Source organism: Cavia porcellus, unplaced genomic scaffold (genome assembly GCF_034190915.1).
Source record: "Cavia porcellus strain 051 isolate PalLab524CR breed Dunkin Hartley unplaced genomic scaffold, mCavPor4.1 scaffold_26, whole genome shotgun sequence".
NCBI lineage: Eukaryota > Metazoa > Chordata > Mammalia > Rodentia > Caviidae > Cavia > Cavia porcellus.
In genome coordinates this window covers 28,119,185-28,135,992 of record NW_026947509.1, presented here as the reverse complement: position 1 = coordinate 28,135,992, position 16,808 = coordinate 28,119,185, and the positions used below count along the sequence as shown (strand labels likewise).

At 47.9% G+C, this 16,808-nt stretch overlaps 1 long non-coding RNA gene across 1 annotated transcript; it reads right to left on the bottom strand.

Moving 5' to 3' along the window:
* Positions 1–607: 607 nt before the first annotated feature.
* Positions 608–16,009, bottom strand: LOC134473127 (uncharacterized). Its single transcript, XR_010043227.1, has 3 exons — positions 15,936–16,009; positions 9,657–9,932; positions 608–758 (listed from the first exon to the last, which is right to left on the bottom strand). It is a non-coding gene; the product is annotated as an uncharacterized LOC134473127 (long non-coding RNA).
* Positions 16,010–16,808: the final 799 nt, after the last annotated feature.

The window sequence follows — 16,808 nt, the reverse complement described above, 5'->3', positions numbered from 1 at the left end:
CGAAACAAACAGAAGAGGAAACATTTAAACTAGAATAGAAATAACACCTTAGCTTCACCAGTAAAGGAGAAACACAGGAAGTGTAAATGTACACTGCTAGGAAAGGTAGCACTGTTATCCACAAAACACAGAAGACAATTTTGTGAATTACAAGAGGATATTTGGTACAAGGTTTTTTTTTTTTTTAAATTTCATCTAACTCTGTAAACTACATAATTTCCTAAGAAAACATAAATTATCAGAGACAACTTTCGAAGAACTCCATAAAGAACCATCATCTTTAAAACTTGGGTTATTTTTAAGAACAAAACTTATCAAGCTACAGAGGAGGCCGTGGTTCCAAATCCTGGTCCGCTCTGATAATGAGCAGGCTGAACAGGAAAGGAAACCTGAAGACAAGTTTCCTCCACATGGAAGCACACAAGTCCCAAGTCAAAGCTCAGCACCCATAAAGGTGTAAAGTATTATGTCTCAGTAAAAATGAGCAGCAGGCCCTCAGCTGGAGTGACAGCAATCACGAAGACACAGTGCTGTGTGTCCCAGTAACTCACTGTAGGCTCCCCATCAGCTCCCCGCAATTCCCACACCACACAGGAACCCCAGAGGCTTCCAGGAAAACCTTTTATTTTCCTGACCATAAGGAACAACACACTTTTTGCCCTTCATTCTTCTGCTTCTCTCTTCCCAGAAGGCAGAGGTGATGCCTTGAGGTGCAGCAGCCACCAGGTGTAAAGAGTCCACTGTGAGACCTAAGGGAACTAGGAGACAACAGGAGCCAAGTGGGACTGTGCCCTCCGGTTCATCTCCCCATTTGTACACTATGCTGAGGTATACTCAAATGTCCTATCAATAGCCTGTGAGTCCCTGTGGAATATATTCAAAACCACAACAGAAATGAGGTCTGAACCAGTCAGGTCCTGTGCTTTCGGCTTTGCACATGCCTGGGTCTTGGGGGACTTTGTCTTCTGGTTCCTCTCTGATGTTTGACAGTCATCTCTACTTGCCTTGCTTACTGGTCCTTGCTCCACCTCCTCCCTCAGCAGGAGCTGGGGCCAAGCTGCAGGCACCCAGGTCCACTGCCAGATGCCCAGAAGAGGCCCAGGTCTGGCTGTGATCAGAAGGTCCTTGGAGAGTTGTTTTCCACACCCTGACTGTCCAGGTGGGGAAACCAACGAGAGAGGAGAAGTCAGTAGTATAACAGCACGTGCCCTCAGTTCTGCTAGAACTTCAAAGGCCTGGGGGGCAGAGGCTACCTGCTCAAGGCCTGTGTGACCTCATAACCCCCAGAAGCAGTGAGTACAAAGCTTCCACCAGCTGCGACCTTCCCTCCATTTCCCATCCCGACCAGAAGCCCTGGACTTTCCAACACGCTGAAGTCTCACTGTGAGTCACCCCTATGGTTGTTTGCAAACTCTGCAGTCTCATTTCGTAAGACTCCGTTAAAAGTGATGAGCAAAGTCATTTGCAGTCCATATATCTGACCGCCCAGAATATAAAGCGAACTCAAAGCCGGAAAAGGGAGCAGGGGAGGGCAGAGAGAGCACAGGTCTCGGAGAGAAGGTGTCCAGGCACATAAGAGAGACACATCACCCCCGGAAGAGCAAGGCCAGAGCAGCCACACAAGCCCAGCTGGAGCTGAACAAGCAGCAGAGCACTGGAGAGGGCTGAAATCCCGAATGACAACGATGGGTGTGCAGAACAGTGTGACTGCTTTGGGAAACACAGTGGCAGCTTCCACCAGAAGTGGAGTCCTCTCATACTGTGCCTGTGTTCCTGTGTACGTATTTCTTCAGAGATGCATGTAAGGTCTGCTAATAATGTGCACAGCAAACCAAATTGTGCACAGCCCAAGGGTCCTGGGTCCCCGAGCTGCTGCACCCCTGAGGCGTGGTACACTTGTGTACAAGAATATCACACACTCATCTCCTGCAGAGGAGGAGCTGGGCGGATCCGGAGTCCCTGCAGAAGCCCGTTCCTTTGTCTGAAGGACTGAATACTTCTGCAAGCAGAGAGGCATCGCAGCTTCCTGAGGCACCTCAGCCTGTGGTGAGTGCCCAGCACAGTCTGCCCAAATCTCAGACGGTTCCGGACCCCCCAGGCTTCTGGGTGCAGAGAAGTGGAACAGTGGGTTAGAGGCCACTACAGCTGCCTCCCCATCCCCCCCAGCTACACTTGGAAGTCTGCTGAGCTCCTGACGGATGGGCGGGCCTACACTAACCCCCGAGCCCAGCCGCACCTAGCCATCTCCTGCAGAGGAGGAGCTGGGTGGATCCGGAGTCCCTGCAGAAGCCCGTTCCTTTGTCTGAAGGACTGAATACTTCTGCAAGCAGAGAGGCATCGCAGCTTCCTGAGGCACCTCAGCCTGTGGTGAGTGCCCAGCACAGTCTGCCCAAATCTCAGACGGTTCCGGACCCCCCAGGCTTCTGGGTGCAGTGAAGTGGAGCAGTGGGTTAGAGGCCACTACAGCTGCCTCCCCCCCCCCCTGCTACACTTGGAAGTCTGCTGAGCTCCTGACGGATGGGCGGGCCTACACTAACCCCCGAGCCCAGCCGCGCCTAGCCATCTGCCTGCAGAGGAGGAGCTGGGCAGATCTGGAGTGCCTGCAGAAGTCCCTTCCTTTGCCTAGAGGACTGTGGATATCTCTGCAAGCAGGGAGGGATCACAGGCTCCTGAGGCACTGTGGCCTGTGGAGAGCACCCTAACCCGGCTGCAATTGAAGAGCTGTGGATCTTCCAAGGGGCAGGTGGGCGCACAGTGTCCCTGAGGCCCAGCTTGTCTGGAACTGCGGAGTTCTGAGCAGGCAGAGGAGGGACACTGGTTCTGCAGGCCCAATGGCTTGGGGTAGTGCGGTGTCAGAGGCTCAGTAGCTCCAAGCATAGAAGGGGATTTTCAACAGATCCTGAGGAAGCTTTCAAATAACACTTGAAACACAGAAATATACAAAATGACAAAACGAAAGGCCAAATTACAACCTCAAACCTCCAGCCCATCTCAGGAAACCCTAGGAGCAATGTATATAGAAGAAAATATATCCCATCCACCTCATATATCGGACATAATAGCTACTGAAGTTGACAAACAACTCCAGGAAGCTTTAAAGAAATTCAAACTCGAAATAATCTCCCAGATAAAAGAAGAAATGATAAAAGAAATGAAAGAGATTCTAAATATATCTAAAGAAAACACAGATAAAAAATTGGAGGAACTAAACAAAAAGATAGAATCCCTAGACGAGCAATATAAGAAACAAACAGAATACATAATGCAGATGCACAGAGATATACAGGAAATAAAAAACTCCACTGAAAGTTGTAAAAACCGCCTTAATGAAAGTGAAGATAGAATTTCAGACCTTGAAGACATGATTGCAGCTAGTGAACAGGAAAGGAAAGATCTTTTGAAAATAACAAGGAATCAGGAAACAACAATTCAACAACTGCAAGACGATGCAAAGAAGAATAACATAAGAATGATAGGGATTAATGAAAGAGAAGGAGACAACATAAAGGATGTCAAGCGGATATTTAGAGAAGTAATAGCTGAAAATTTCCCAAGCATGAGATCAGAAACTGACATCAAGATCAGTGAAGCATATAGAACTCCAAACACTCATAACCAAAATAAAACTACACCCAGACATATAATAATCACCATCCCAGAAATCCAACACAAGAATAGATTACTAAAAGCTGTCAGAGAGAAAAGACAGATCACTTATAAAGGAAAACCTATCAGAATCACAGCAGACTTCTCAGCACAAATGATAAAGTCAAGAAGAGCATGGAGTGAAATATTCCAGATCCTAAAGCAAAATGATTTCCAACCAAGACTGATATATCCTGCAAAACTATCATTCAAAATAGATGGTGCAATACGATACTTCCATGACAAAGAACAGCTGAAGAACTTCATGAACACCAAACCGACCCTGCAAAAAATATTGAAAGACAGTTTAGATACACAAAGGAAAAAACCACTAAGCAAAGCAAATAATTAAACAGAACAGAAAGATAAAGATGCAACAGCAGAGAGATAACATTCCTACAATTAACCAGCATTTAACAGTAATAACCATTAATGTAAATGGTCTCAATGCACCAATCAAAAGAAACAGACTAGCAGAATGGATCAAGAAACAAAATCCAACCATATGCTGTTTACAGGAAACCCATCTAACCCAGAAGGATACTCACAGACTGAAAGTCAAAGGATGGAAAACAATTCTTCATGCAGCAGGAATCCAGAAAAAGGCAGGAGTAGCCATTCTGTTTGCAGACAACGTGAACTTTAAACCAACAATGACCATAAAGGACAAAGAAGGTCACTACATACTTGTAAGGGGAAAACTCCAAGAGGAAGAGATAACTATCTTAAATATATACGCACCAAACTCCAGAGCACCAAGTTATATAAAACAATTATTAACAGAAATGAAAACTCAAATTATCAGTAACACAATTGTAACAGGAGACCTTAATACGCCATTGACACCAAGGGACAGATCAACCAGACAGAAAATGAGCAAAGAAATAACAGAACTGAATCATACCTGTGAACAAATGGGTTTGATAGACATATACAGGATGTTCCACCCAACAACATCAGAATACACATTCTTCTCAGCAGTACATGGATCATTTTCTAAAATAGACCATATATTAGCTCACAGAACATATTTAAACAAGTGCAAAAGAGCTGAAATCATCCCTTGCATGTTATCGGATCATAGCGCTCTGAAATTAGAAATTAATGATAAAAGATACTGCAAAAATCCCACAAACACATGGAAACTGAATAACACACTCTTGAGTAATCAGTGGGTCACAGAGGAAATTAAAGAAGAAATCAAACAATACCTAAAAGAAAATGAAAATACAGATACAACTTACCGAAACCTGTGGGATGCAATGAAAGCCGTCCTGAGAGGAAAATTTATTGCACTGAGTTCCCACATCAGGAAAACAGAACGAATACAAATAAATAACTTGATGCTACACCTCAAACAGCTAGAAAAAGAAGAGCAAGTCAAGCCCAAAGCCAAAAGAAGAGAGGAAATTATAAAAATCAGAGCAGAAATCAATGCAATAGAGACTAAGAAAACAATCCAAAGAATCAACAAATCAAAGAGTTGGTTCTTTGAAAGAATAAATAAAATCGATAAGCCCCTAGCCAACCTTATTAAAAAGAGGGAAGAAAAAGCTCAAATTCACGCAATAAGAAATGAAAAAGGAGAAATCACTACAGACCCAATAGAAATACAGAAGATCATCAACACCTACTTCGAAAACCTCTACTCTCAAAAGTTTGATAACACAGAAGAAATAGACAGATTCTTAGAAGCATATGAAGTGCCAAAGCTAGATCAAGAGGATGTAAAACTGTTGAATAACCCAATCTCTGTTACTGAAATTGAAAATGTAATTAAGTCCTTACCCACCAAGAAGAGCCCAGGCCCAGATGGATTCACTGCAGAATTCTACAAGAAATACAAAGAAGACCTAATGCCGACACTCCTCAAACTGTTCAATGAAATTGAAAGGGAAGCAATCCTTCCTAAGTCGTTCCTGGAAGCAAATATTACTCTAGTACCAAAACCTGAGAAAGACCCAACTAAAAAAGAGAACTATAGACCGATCTCCCTAATGAACACAGATGCAAAAATCCTCAATAAAATATTGGCAAATAGGATCCAGCAAATCATCAAGAAGATTATACACCATGACCAAGTGGGATTCATCCCAGGAATGCAAGGATGGTTCAACATACGCAAATCAATAAATGTAATCCACCATATCAATAAAGCCAAAAATAAGAATCACATGATCATTTCTATAGATGCAGAAAAAGCCTTCGATAAGGTCCAACATTTATTCATGATAAAAACTCTACAGAAAATTGGAATAGATGGTCTTTACCTCAATATAATAAAGGCCATTTATGACAAACCAACAGCCAGCATCATTCTAAATGGCCAAAAATTGAAAGCCTTTACTTTAAAATCAGGCACAAGACAAGGATGTCCTTTATCACCACTCCTATTTAATATAGTACTGGAAGTACTAGCCAGAGCAATTAGGCAAGAAAGAGAAATAAAAGGGGTAAAGATAGGAAAAGAAGAAGTTAAGTTATCATTGTTTGCAGATGACATGATACTCTACATAGAAGACCCCCTAAACTCCATTGAAATACTCTTAGATACAATAAATAAATTCAGTAATGTGGCTGGATACAAAATCAATACTCAGAAATCAATAGCATTCCTATACACGAACAACAAAATTACAGAGAGGGAAATAAGAGAAACTGGACTATTCACATTAGCAAGCAAAAAAATGAAATATTTAGGAATTACTCTTACGAAAGAAGTGAAAGACTTACACAGTGAAAACTATAATACACTGAAAAAGGAAATTGAAGATGATCTCAGAAAATGGAAAGACATCCCTTGCTCATGGATAGGAAGAACAAACATTGTGAAGATGGCCATTCTCCCAAAACTCTTATACAGATTCAATGCAATCCCAATAGAAATACCATCAACATACCTTATAGATCTAGAGAAATCACTCCTAAATTTCATCTGGAACCAGAAGAGACCTAGAATCGCAAAGGCAATTCTAAGCAGCAAAGGCAAAGCAGGAGGCATCACAATCCCTGACTTGAAATTATACTACAAAGCAACAGTAGTAAAATCAACATGGTATTGGAATCAAAACAGAGGCGAAGATCAATGGAATAGATTAGAAGATACAACCACAACTACAAACACACTCAACCACCTTATCTTTGATAAAGGAGCCAAGCAGGTTCACTGGAAGAACGATAGTCTCTTTAATAAATGGTGCTGGAAAAACTGGCTCTCCATTTGCCGAAAACTAAAGCTAGACCCATGTCTATCACCATGTACTAAATTAAAATCTAAATGGGTCAAAGATCTGAATATTAAAACAGAAACACTAAATCTATTGGAAGACAAAGTGGGTAGAAACCTTGGAGACATAGGAGTAGGTAGAGAATTCATGAACAGGACTCAAACCGCACGGGAAACACTTCCCAGAATCAATAACTGGGACCACATCTTATTAAAAAGTTTCTGCATGTCAAAAGAAATCTCCAGCATAGTGAAAAGAAAACCCACAAACTGGGAAAAGATTTTAGTGAACTCTCTCTCAGACAAGGGACTCTTGTCTAAAACATATAAAGAATTAAAAAAACTCAGACCTCCAAAATTCAAAGATCCAATCCAAAAATGGGCATCTGAGATGAATACGCAATTCTCAGATGAAGAAATGCAAATGGCAAATAAATATATGAAAACATGCTCATCATCATTGGTCATCAGAGAAATGCAAATTAAAACCACACTGAGATTCCATCTCACTCCTGAAAGAATGGCCAGGATCAAGAAAACCAACAACAACAAATGCTGGAGAGGATGTGGGGAAAAAGGAACTCTCCTGCACTGTTGGTGGGAGTGTAGACTGGTACAGCCTTTGTGGAGGTCTGTCTGGAGGTTTCTCAAAAAGTTGGGATTGGAAATCCCATTTATTCCAGCTATTCCACTTCTAGGCATATTCCCAGAAGAACTGAAAGCATCATACCACAGTGATTTATGTGCACCTATGTTTATAGCAGCACAATTTGTAATCGCCAGATCTTGGAAACAACCCAAGTGTCCATCAACTGAGGAATGGATAAAAAAGTTGTGGTATTTCTATACAATGGAATATTATTCAGCTATAAAGAAGGATCACATTGAGATATTTATCAATAAATGGGCGCAGCTTGAGACCATACTCATAAGTGAAATAAATCAATCTCGCATGTATGAATACCGAATAGTTTCCCTAATGTAAGTAATGATTCAAATATATGAAAATATGTGGCAATCATGATTCCCCATTATGTGGCCTTGAAGCCTTATAAAATTTTCACTTATTAATTAGAAAGGCTTTATTCCGGGCTTCTTGATATGGAAATATTTGAAGCTATAGTATATGAAGTTTTATCCATATATCTCAAGGAAAAAGACAGACACTATGGTAACTATTATTCTTTAAAAAAATTATTTAGTTATTTCTTATGTTTATTTTAATTAAGGGAAAAATTTAAAAAATTAGGATATATAATAGTAACTCTTTTCGATTTCCTATTAACTTGTTTTGAAGTCCTGTAATGCTCCCACGATCTTGTTTTGACTGATTAGACTCTGTTCCATTCTGTGGGATAGTATCAGGTCCGAGGGTATAGGCAACTACTTTGAAGGCAGTAAGATTCACTAAGATGCCCATTCTGGTTTGACTATTGTCTCCTTTGGAAGTCCTGTAATGTTTACAATGTCTAAGTTTTATTGGTCTTGTTCTCTACTGTTTTGTCCAACTTTATAATATCTAATGAGATAGACAAATCTTTTTAAGGAAACAAGAGACAACGTTGATAACTATTGTTAATAACCGTATACTCTGTTCTACATCATGTGCTAAGTCTATCCTTGGTTTTCACTGACAGCTTTGTTCTGCCATATTTGACTTTATTCTCCCCCCCCAAAAAAGTAATAAGAACTAAGGAGTAATAAAATCTAAAATGTGTAAATTTTGTTGTAAAAAGAGAGGAAGGGGAAAAAAGAGCTCTAACGGATATAACAGCAAGTGTGTATAGGGATGTTGAATAGCTGACTATATTAATGTTTTTGGATCATTAAACACAGCTGTTTGTAGTCTCTCTGTTTGAATGTCTACTTTGTATTCTTTGATACTGTGATTTGAGCAACTATTTCCAAGATGATAATATGTAATCTATTAACAGGTGATTTCTTACTGTTATGCTTTTTTTTGTAGTTCTGTATTATATGTAACCTTACACTGCTTTGTTTTGTTTTGTGTTTTTCTCTTTTTCCTCTTAAATAAAAAAAAAAAAAAAAAGAATATCACACACTGATGAACAATCACAGAGCATAGCTGTATCCCACAAACTCTGTAAGGGGCAAGGAAGCTTCCTTCCAGGCTACTGCATGGATAGGACATTTTCAGACAGGCAAAATTCTTCTCGGGGACAGATGTGGGAGGAGGGTACCTTCTCCAGGGTGGCGGAGGCTTTGAGAACTGGAAGTGTCCTCTCGTGCCCAGGTGCTGAGCACCCCGATGTGGTCACTCCCTGGACACTGTCATAACTGGACATGCACGCTCTGTGTCCTCCTAAGTATAATATATTCAGATAATGGTACTAAAAGCTTCCCAACAATTTTTTTAAAAGCTAATTTTGACCAAAACCAAGAAAAGACTTAAATTCCATTTGCAAAAGAATAATGCAGTAATTCTTTTGAATCTGAAAAATAGCAGCAGCGCACTGGGGGACTCTGCATACAGAATGCTGTGTTGATCCCTTGCATGTGACCTGGTCTCACAGGCAGCACAGTGCAAGGTTTTGTGGAGGGGTAAACCCTGCGCTGCCTGCTCCAGGCTCTGGGTCACGCCCTGTCTAGGGACAGAGAGGGAGAAGAAACTGCTTGAGTTAAGCACCTGAAAACTCAGAAATTCTAGCAAAGACACAGCCCTTGGCCCATTTTCCTCACACCAGGGCACTGGCCTCCAGTGTACCTGTGGGCCCTGTGTGCTGTCCCAGGTTGGGGATGGAAGGAACCTGGCCACAGTCCCCACCTTCAGGCCACATGGAGCGGCTGCCTCCAACAGCGTGGTCCTCTGCCAGTTCTGGATCAGCCGCAGGTGGACTGGAGGCTGACAGCACCAGTGCTGGTGAAAGATGAGATGTGACTTGGGCCTGGGAGCGGCACAGTGATGGAGGATCCTCTCTGGCACCATTTGAAAGGAAAGGCTCTCACCTGAGCAATGAATTTCAAGTTGGCAGTGGTGAGATTTCTGGTTAGGTGACACTGGAAGCTCCAGAGGTCCCTGCCTCTTGAGTTTTAGGGTTCCCTGCAGGCAGAAAAATGGGGCAAACAAGGGATCTCAAGACTTCAGCGTGTCATCCTGTGACCTTGCTTTGGGGAACAGAGCCTGGGTAGATGTGCTCAAGGACAGCGGTCTCCCTGTGCCCACAAGGGCAAGTGCCCATACACATGGCACCAGGCACCCAAGACCACACAGAGAGAGGGAAACTTCACGTCAGCTCAGGTAAAGTTCTCACTCCCACACTCCCACCATGAACAAGATGATGGGAGCCCATGAGGGGTGCATGGGATGAGCCACAGACATCTGGGCTCAGGCATCCTGGACTGAGGCATCCTGAGCAGCTTAGGATGGTTGTGCTCAGCTGAGGTGCACTTTCCCTTCCTAGAAAGGATCTCACTTTGGGAGGCCCAGGAAAGCTGCTGAGCTGCAACCCCTCCTGCAGCAAGGCCTCAGCTTGCTGGGCTTTAGGGGCAGCTGTGTGTCCAGTCCAGGAGAACCCACTGCACTGGAATCACCCACATCTGGGGCCTCGCGTGGCACAGGGTCCACATCACAGGCTGCAGGAGCTGCCGAGCTAGAGGAAGGCATGCCCTGAGCCCTGGGCCATGGGCCATGGCTCCTCCCCCCGAACTCTCTGGCTGGGTCACCCTGCACTCTGTCCAGAGCTGTCCTGGCTGCTACCAACAGGGGCCAGGGCTTCAACCTGGGGAGCAGATAGAATAGCTGAGCCTTTTCCAGCCCTGTGGTGCCCAGTACAATGGGCCTGAGGCAGCACAAGGAACCACAAGGAAGCCCCAAAGCTGGGAACAGACCTGACCTGCAGCTCCTAACCTGACCAGCCAAGACTTCCTTTAGCAGTGTGCACATGTGTGTGTGTGTGTGTTGCTCAGGATGAAAGCAGGGCCTTGCATACTCCTGGCACATGCTGTACCACACTGAGTGACATCCCAGCCTAAGGCTTCTAATATTTTAAGGAACAACAGACTATGGATTTCAAGAATCCAATGGATCCTTTTTCTAGTTGATTAAATGTTTAACACTGAATGAAGCCAAGTCTGGTGGCACATTCCTGTGATTAGTAGTTGGGAGGCTGAAGCAGAAGGATCACCGTGAGTTCGAGGCCAGCCTGAATTGCACAGTGAGACCCTGTCTCCACAAAACAAAACAAAACTGAACCAAAAAAAACCTCTAGGCATGGTGGCACCCTCCTGTAAGGTCAGCACTCAGGAGGCGGAGCCATGAGGATCCCTGCAAGTTTGAGGCCGGCCTGAACTACATAGTAAGACCCTGTCTCAAAAAACAAAACAAAATAAGTGAACTGCACCGATTTTCACATCCTAGTGATGACAGCAACTCTAGGACCGGAAGTAGTGCCCCTCCTGCCAGCTCTGCAGCAGCCTCACGGACACAGGAGAGAATTATTCTTAATGCTTGAACGTGGGTATTTGACTACCTGGCTCTGCCCAGTAAAGAGCATTTCCTTAATTAAATGATGAATCACCCACTGCCCAGGGTTGTTATTCTTCTCTCGAGCTCACTGCCGTTGGAAAGTGGCTTGGTGGCAGGTGTCCTGGGCTGGAGGCTGAGGCTAGCCAGACAAGAGCTCAGCAGGAACCAAGTGGCCTAGGTGAGGGGGTCCTTGAGGCATGGCCAGGGCATCAGAGCTGGACCTGGAACTCTAGTTTCTAAGGCTGGGAGGAGCCGAGGTCCTCTTTCATGTATGGTCTGCACAGAGCCGAGAACCCAAGAGGACATGCCCACCACGCCCTGGGTCTGCCACAGCAGCATGGCCACAGCTGTCCCCATCACTGCTCCCAGAGCACCTACAGACGCTCAGCCCTGGGTGCTGTGGCCCAGAATAGCAGGGCTTTGTGCCAGGAGACTTGGGCCAGCCTGCCCACCCCCACGAGGCCCTGGCAAGCTGAGGTCCACAGGCAGATGCCTGGTCCAGGTTGTGACTCGGGGCCACTGCCATCCAGGCTGACATCCCAGGATGACCCAGCTTTGGTTCTGAGCCCAAGTTCCAGGCTGCAAGGGAATACACAGAGAGTACCCTATTTCCCCTTGCTAGGCTCAGGCTGAGGACCTGGTCACCTCCCTCCCCACAGCTTGGGAAGGGGACAGGTGAGCTTCCACAGGGTGAGCTCTTCCAGGCCCGTCTCCCCATTGACTATAGTTTCTAGCCAGCCAGGTGCCCCTCACTGAGCCCCTCCTGATCACCCACCTTGGACATGTCAGGGGCTCATCTTGGCTCTGCCCAACACATGTAAGGGCTTCAGTGCAGCTGCTCTGCCATTTCCCACCCTGAGGGGCTCAGAGCATCACCCCAAAGGTGCAGAATGGTCCACCTTGTCCACAATGTGATGGGCACCACATGGCACTGCATAGCACCTAGAGCAACCTGGAACCCTGGTGTGGGCAGGAATTGCTCCAGAGCAAAGAGCCAGCTGCCCTCACCTGGCTGAATCTGGGTGAACCGGGGGCCTCCTGGTCACACAGGAAGTGGCCAAGGAGAGGCAGGTGTGTGCAAGGACTCCCTGCCCATCAGACCCTCTGCCTTCTGCTGGGCAAGGTGTGATGTGACCTGGGCCCCATAGGCCAAGGGCAGCCCTGTCAGATGTGAGTGGCTCGTGAATATTAGCAACTTTCCATGGCTGAGAAATATCTTCCAATATTTCCCCCTACAAGATAAGTGCCCTGGTGGGTGAGGAAATATTTGTGACAGCGACACAAAAGATTAGCGGCATCCAAAAGACATCAACCCCTATTGTCACAAGACAAAAGGCTCAAAAGCCAAGGAGGCCTGCACGGCACTGCAACCAGCATCCCGGGTCATACCAACATGCCTGGCTCACACAACCAGGAAGGGCTTGGGGACAGTGGGGAACAACACTGCTCCATGGGATGACGCCTCATGCAAAGGACAGAGGTGACAGCTCAGAGGGCCTGGGCCAGCTACGGTGCAAGCTGTCCAGGTTTATACCTGTGGACCGGAATGCTGCAAAGACAAAAGGCACCTAGCTGCAGAGCTCCTGTCCAGGGAGTCCAGTTAGAAACAGGAAGCTGCCCCAGGGTGTACGCTGCTGCACCATGCACACAGAACCAACCCTTGTCCACAGCTACGCTGGCAGGAATGGGTTAGAGCTCGTCCCACTCTGCAGGGCTCTGAAATGCATCACTGTACCTTAGTGTGCAACACCCAGCTCACAGCTGCCTGCTCACACCGACACCCTTCATCCTCAAGCTGGAGAGAAGCCCTGGAAGTCAGGGGACTGGTCCCGCGGGTTTCCTAAGCTTGGGCTCCCGGCCCTGGCCCAGCAGCAATTTCCTTCTCTCCTCCCCTCCCCTCCCCTCTCCTCTCTTCTCCTCTCCTCTCCTCTCCTCTCCTCTCCTCTCCTCTCCTCTCCTCTCTTCTCCTCTCCTCTCCTCTCTTTTGCCTCCCTTTCTCTTATCCTCCCCTCACCTCTCCCCTCCTTCCTCCCCTTCTCTCTCCTCTCCTCTCCTTTTTTTCCTCCCCTCTTCTCTCCTCCCCTCCCCTCTTGTCTCCTCCTCTCTCCTTTCCTCTCCTCCCCTCCCCACTCCTCTCCTCTCCTTTCTCCCCTCCTCTCTCCTCTCCTCTGCCCTTCCCTCCCCTCTATTTTCCTAGGTCTCCCTAACCCCACACTGGGAATGCCAAGAGGAACAGGCCCTGTTCAGGGGCCTCACCCCCAGCCTACAAAGGGCACCTGGGTTGGGGAGAGCCCAGCAGGCAGTCCTGGACATGGATTAGGTCGCAGGGCTCCACCCGAGGACAAGCCCTTCCTTGTGTGATCAAGGTAACTGGTAATGGCAGGGCTGTGTGTTAGCCAGAATGCTAGCTTTTAACCTCATATTGTGCAGTGATCCGGATTTGAATCTGCTCAGAAGTTTGGCAGCGCCAAGCCAGAGATAGTGCACCTGGGCACTCGGGGCTATACCAACCCAGAAGTTTGAGTCTCCATGAGAAACTGCATCCTTGCAAGTTTCTCCCACATAAGCTGATGCCTCCTTGGGGTCTACTTGTGACTCCTGGATCTGATGGTGTCGCTCCCAGGAGCAACAAGCAGGAGGAAACCAGGGCATCCATGCTAAGGACGTCCACACTCAAAATCCCGCTGGATGGTGGTCACTTGGTCTTAGTGAGCGACCCTGCTCTTTGGTCTGCGGAGCCCCTGTGACTGCCCTGCAGGGCCCTGGACCACAACTTGTACCCAGGCAGCTCTGGGCAGCCCTGTCCCTGGCAGCCTGAGCTTCGGTCCTGACACCCAGGCCAGGCTGTGCTGAGCAGGCCCCACTCTGACGCCCAACCCAGGGAGAGGCTGAAGGAGCATCCTGGGGACACAGCTGTCCCCTAAGCAGAGCTTCCCTGTACTGCCAATGACGGAGGGAGGGAGACTCCCTCTTCCTTGCTCCTCCTCAGGGGCCCCGGTGCCAGCTGCAGCCTTGCATGGCACATTTGGGTGGCAGGGAGGCCCACCAAGCCCAGGTTTCAGGTTGGGGGGTTGTGCTGCCTGTTGGAGTGTTGAGGGGACCGTGCCTCCGGGCAGGGTGGTCAGCTCAGGTTTCCTCCTAAGAGGAACCTGCAGGGCAGCCTGGCATAAAGACACGGTGCTGCTGGGCGCTGAGCCGAGCGGTCTGGTTTCTCCCCTGAGATAGAAGCCCATTGTGCACTGGGCCTCCCACCGAGGTTCCCAGGACGGCAGTGGCCCAGGCTGGCTGTGCCTTGGTCACCCTGAGGCAGCCTAGGAGCTTCAGAAAGCTGAGCTGAGCAGGGCTGGAAAGGGGGCAAGAGAACCGTGGTGGGAGCAGCCACACTGCCCCCCAAAGCTGGCCCCGCTGCGCTGCCGAGGCCACATGGAAGCCAGATGCCTAGGGGAGGGGGATCCTGCTCAGCCAGTGCAGGCCTGGGCCTGGGCCTGGGCCAGGGCCAGCTAATGCTGCTGAGACTCAGAGGTGGACAGAAGCTGTGCAGCCTGGACCTGAGACTCTAAACACCTTAAAAACAGCTCCTCATCACCCTTCTCTGGGCCCTGTGGAGCTGGGCTCTGTCTCTCCTGGGACCACATATGGGTAGCCTGAGACAGTGTCTATTCTTTTGTGACTAACTTATCTCGCTCGGCACAATGCCCTCAAAGTTCTGCCACTTGTAGCATAGGTCAGAATTTCCTTCCTTTTGATGCCTGAATAATATTCCATTGTGTGGATGGACCACACTGTTTATCTGTCCCTGCTTTGGTGGGCCCTTGAGTCTTCACCCTTTGTGAATAATGCTGCTGGAAATGTGGGTGGACAAATGTCCTTTTGAGACTCTGCTTTCAGTTCTTCAAGCTTATACCCAGAAATGGAATTCCTGAGTCACACAGCAAGCCCACACTTAACCTCTAGGAAAACACCCAACTGTTTGCAGCACAGCCGCACCATGTGACAGCACCACAGGGCGAGGGACCTTGTGTCCTCAGCAGCACTGGTCGCTGTGTTTTCGATCCTGGTGGCTGGGTGGGGCTATCTCACTGCGGCAGGGCTGGCATATCCCTGCTGTCTTTTCCATGCCCACTGGCCTTTTAGTTTCTTATTGTTCTGGGTTTCTTTTTGGACACAGGGTTCCTCTATGAAACCCAGGGTATCCTCAAACTCCAGGCAACCGAACTGGATGGTGGACCTGCATGGCCTGCCATGGCTCCCTGCTGGTATTGCTGTACCCGCAGAGAGGCGTGTGTTCTGTCCAGGCCCTCACAGTGGCAGACGTCCTAACCCCGAAATTCGGACTCACCTGGAGACAGCCCAGCCCCCCACATGACCCGATGCCACCCACCCTTGGGGCACTATGGGGAGCTGGTGCCCCTTGCCCCAGTCAAGCCTGGCCCCAGCCTCTCCCCTGCAGCCCCCCGGGCTCCCAGCTCTTCACCGCCAGCAGAGCCGCGAGAACCCTCGCCCTGAGCTTTCTCACGGCTTGAGTTACAAACCCCAAGCGGTTTAGCGATGGGATTAATTAAACGGATCAGAAATTACCGTTCTCTGTTTCTCCTCTTTCACCTTGCTGTCTGGCAAGCGCCTCCTTCACAGCCCCAACAGACCCCCTCTCCCCGGGACTGAGCACTCTCAGAACGCAGAACACCAATTAATTTGTCTCATTTACATGAAAAAGTGCAGAAGATGTCTTTTTACATAATTAACTATATTTTGCAAGTCATTAAAATTCTGCAGCCCTGCCCACAATAGCACCACTATTCACCACTAGAGATAAGTGCCTGAGGGGGGTGGGAACAGCCACCTCATGCATATTCATGAGAAGGGGCAGTGGCCAAGGCTGGGGGCGGGGTTGGTCTCCTCCCTATTTGTCTCCTCCCCAGTCTGGTCCTGCCCTTCCTGCAAGGAGGTCCAGATCCCTGTAAGAGTCCCGCTGTGGTCAGGGCAGAGGGCACAGCCTGCTCCCTCTGTCCAGCCTTCCCTGCACCCCGGCCTGACAGCACATGGTCCTGTGGCCCTTAGAAGGGACTTCTCCAAGGAGCCCAGGCTGGGGAGGGGACGGTCTGAGGGTGGAAGAGGGAAGGTGGGGCAGCTCCACCCCTGGGGTCTTCCCACTCCCTTGCTGGCCTGCAAAATGGCTCTGAGGATCATGGAGCTATCAGAGTCTCCGGGTGGGAGCCCCAGCTGCAGATACACAGTGTCATCTCTCTCACCTGTGCTTCTTCCTCTACAGGAAGAGGTGCCATCACTCCCCTTGGCACTGCGCCTCCATTAAAGTAGCTGAAGCTGAGCATGGTGATACATACCTTTGAAACCCAGCACTCTGGGAGGCTGAGGCCTGAGATGACTGCCTGGATCCCACACTGCCAGCAACTCGCCCCAGGCCACCTCGGCAGACTTCAGCACTCAGAGGGT